Source organism: Brienomyrus brachyistius, chromosome 3 (genome assembly GCF_023856365.1).
Source record: "Brienomyrus brachyistius isolate T26 chromosome 3, BBRACH_0.4, whole genome shotgun sequence".
Taxonomy (NCBI): domain Eukaryota; kingdom Metazoa; phylum Chordata; class Actinopteri; order Osteoglossiformes; family Mormyridae; genus Brienomyrus; species Brienomyrus brachyistius.
The window spans coordinates 24,631,429-24,635,678 of NC_064535.1; positions in this window are offsets into that span (position 1 = coordinate 24,631,429).

Here is a 4,250-nt window from a genome sequence, read left to right on the forward strand (position 1 = left end):
TTGCACTGTATCTGGTATGTATCTATGCACTTGCTGCTGTTTCCAAGAGTATTTCTCTCTGTTATCAATAAATTATATCTCATCTTATACTCTGTGTTGCTCTTTATTAAGCCGGGCATCTAGCAAAACTTGTTGAGTCCCTCCATGTTCTTTTCCCTGAATCTCCATTTACTTCCCATTATACTTGGAGCGTCATCTGACGTTTCCATCGTAAACTCCCATCTCAGAGACACCTGAAGGAAAAAAAATACAAGAGGAAGCGGAGGCTGACAGGATTTCAATAACAAGGATTTGGATCCATATATCAATATGTCAGCTTCCTTATTTTGTTTTTTAACCTTCCTGATTCTCTCCCAAAGATCATGTCTGGCATTCCGCTGACTACACGGACTCCCAGGAAGCCGATGACAGTTAGCATGTGTTCCTGCGATTCAAAATCCTGTCGCTCTGTGACTTCAGCTCTGTTGTTTCACGCTGCGAGTCAAACCGAGCGCTAAGTGGCACAACTCCCACAGCTGACAACAAATGACGGGCTCACAGGCACCTAACAGGTCATCAAATCTGCAGTATATGACTAGCAGTAAGGATACACCCTGAACATTGTTAAAATCTACCTCCACCTGCGGGCTAGTTGCCAGAACAGCTCTAGAGCGCCCTGATCAGGATGAGTAAATACAAACGTCTAACCTCTAGCTTTAGAAGTTTTCAATTTAAAGCAGAAGAACAACTATTTATTTCAATTTCGCCTGATTTTCATTATACGGTTCTTGAATAGAGTCTTTGGGTTTTTTTGGGAAGGCTGATATAATCGTAAAACTTAAATGCAGACCCCATTCTGTCCCATCTTAGATACTACCACAAAATGTAAGAAGTATGTTGTACAAAAAAATGTCAAGCATTAAATTTTAAGGTTTGCAAGTGCACTGCCACTGTAAGTGTATTTGAGTGTGTACGCGCATACGTCTATACGCGCCATAGGTGTGAACTTCTCTGTCTGTCTTGTGTGTCTGCAAATCACTAAATCGCACGGGGATTCCAGTCCCGGCACGTGTCAGGCCCTGTAGGCCCTGCGGCAGGACCAGAGCACGCTGAGCAGCTGAGCTCCGGAATGTTCTCAGACAAGTCTCAACAGCTCTGCTGGGGAGGTGAGGCACGCTCTGAGAAAAAAAACAGCACTGCCCTGTCCTGCCGACTACATCGTCATACCAACCAGCACTCTTGGAAAAACATATTATGCAACCATAGGTCCGGACCACATTCCACCACAGGGTAGACGTATCTAAACCAATTTTCTGCTTTATGTTTTCTTCATTTACATTCGCCAGCCACTCTTTTGAATTCTGGGCTACTGCATGAGGTACTTAGAAGGTCATTGTATTTTTTTAAACCCTTATTATAACCTACATTATTCCTAGGAAAAGCCTTCGACTGGAGTAGCGTGTAATCACCTATTTTGGATTCTTCAAATATCTTCTCTGGGGTCACAAGAAAAGACACAGACACTCAGTGTTTCATAATTCCAAGCCTGCTTCAGGGTAACCCTTCTGCCTATTTTGTTAATACTCTTTTAATGTTTTACCATTTTCTTCTTCCGGCTCTAATTATGTTTTTACAATTTGAGAACGCCACACAAAGAAATAAATCCAGAATTTCCAGCTGGCAGAGATGCAAAATAGTTCAATAGCACCAATGCCGCAAACTGGGAAATAAATATCTGCTCTTCCCCAAGTACCTGTGCAGTATTGTAATCTTGCCGAATAACGGAAAGAGCCGACCATCAGGGTTGCCTGATTAATTCTCTTGCCTCCGTGCATCACTTTCTCTCGGGCTGTGCGTGTGTCTGTAGCCTCTGACCAAGCCGGACGCCGTGCACAGTGGGATAACATGCAAACTGGGGCTCCTGGGTGTCTTGGCAGAAGCGGTGGCCATAAAGTTCGTCTGCTGGGACACGTCTTCATAAATAAAGAGCCGTCTCGACGTTTCTGCCGGAGCTCAGGCGAGGTTGAACACGTGCTATTTTTTTTGAGACGGGATGAATGGCAAAGAGACACAGGAAGGAGAGCATCAAACCGGTCACCGCTACGACTGTCAGCTCTGGATGCCCTGGACCTAACAAGTTCCTTCTGTCCCTATCCTATTATGCAGCCATTTTGTAATCTGTTTAATAGATCATATTTTTTCCCTAAAGTGATGTACAATCCTAGTTTTTCTATGTTTTCCCCAAACATTTCAATAAAATATTAAAGCAACTTGTTCAAACAGCACGGCCGTTCATCAGCTTACAAGGGATAGAATTAGGAAGAAAGGATCCACAGAGGCATCTCTAAGCACCACAAACAGAGCACAAAGGGTATAAGATGCAGGCAGCCAAGGACCTGCAACACTATATTTTAATATGGCAAATTAGCAATTAAGCACACAATGTCACATCTGAATATAGTGAGATGAGGTGTAATTCTGGTGCTAGGTCTGGGATTATATACACACATAGGGAGGTGGAGTTCCCAAATTTAGGGAGACTCCGGGTGGGGCCAACTCTCAGCTGCGGGGGGTTTATAAAATGACATGTGTTGCTTTCTTAAGCCTGAGAATTACTACAGAGGAACATATTCAAAACAGTTATCCCCGCGAAAGGCAGGCCCACCTTGCAATTTTGTCAGATATAGACGCATAAATTACATTAGGGCAGGACTCAATCTGTTTTTTTCTTTTTATTATTTGTGCATAATCTTAACCTGGTCCTCCACGGTTAAGATGACAGGAATAACAAACCGCAAACGGCGGTACATGTCCATCAAAGGTGATGGGAAAACCGGATGCAACAGACACAATGAACAAATAGATCAAAGGAGACCAAAATTAAAGAAAATCGTTTACAACATACAGGGGGAGTCGGGCACATTTGCATAAGCACATCAGCACTGCCAGAAAAGAAGATTAAGGATCTGGAGCCTCGTATCTTTTTCATTGGACTCAGAGTTAAGGCAAAATAAAGGCATCTGTTCCCTTTGGACAACAGAACTAAATGCTGACTGTGAAGAGGCCTGCCTTTGTTCAGAGTAAATATCTGACAGTCAGTAATCCAGTAGTCTGCTGGCCTGAGTTTGTGTACTAAAGCCTCAATGGTACTTACACTGACATATGTGAAGAGAACAAAGGAGTTCTCTGGGAAAGGCATCACCTCTAGCATATAAATGTATTAATGGTAATTTTACAGTAAGACTGACAGAAATTATATTATCGGGATGACAGCAGTACTAACGTCGCAGTTTAATGGTGTGATTGATATTCTTAAATGTAAAGTAATTAAAAAACTTTACTACAATATTAAACATGCCAATAAGCAAATTAATGACAGCATCATCAAACCGTACTGATACACACTGCTTGTCGGCCGTCATTAAGTAGGTTTAGAAATGCAGATATTCTGTATAAATACAACGTAATTTAAATTATTTGTTAAATTTACTATTATATCACTACTAAATTTCAGAGAGTGACGATTGCTGTTCAGTTCTTTCCGGCGATGAAGACCAGTAATATTTATAAATGGAAAGGTAGCAAATAACAGCCTCACGCAATGGTTAATGAGCTGTAATATCTTTTTTAACATGACATTTATCCTGAATCTCTTCCCGTTTTAAAAATGCAGCTCACCTTCATCCCACACCCTTTCGCTGGGACCAAATTTCTCTGATATGAGGATCCAGGCTGCTTCCTGTCAGGAAAACAATGGGAACCCTGCTTACGCGTAGCAAGCAAACTAAGAAGCATAAATCATGAGCGCTACCGTGTGGAGGAAAGAAATAAACGACGTGCAAGTGAATGTTTGCAGAAGAAAGAAAGCTTGCAGTTTCTGAAGCGGCTGAAATATTTTAGGATGCTGTATATATAAAAATGTTTTATACTAGAACTATATCGTTGAACTTGGTAAGTAGCCCGAATTGTTTCAGCATGTTATAATATATCTGTTATATAATGTCTCCCAAGTAATTATATAAAGAAGAATGATCTGTAAAATATTAAAAAAGTACATAAAAGTTGGTAAAGACCGAATATCAGGAAGTTTCTTTCTGCTCAGCTTTTACACCTTTCATTGCGTCTCTGTCAGGTGACAGAAGTAGCGACCGCATTCGAAATACCGTTCTCCAGGAGTGACGGCTGGACTAGCCAATCGGAGGGCTGGAGATCTCAGAGAGGCGGGATCTCCTCGGTAATTCAGCCTGTCATATGTAACGCCTGCTGGGCAC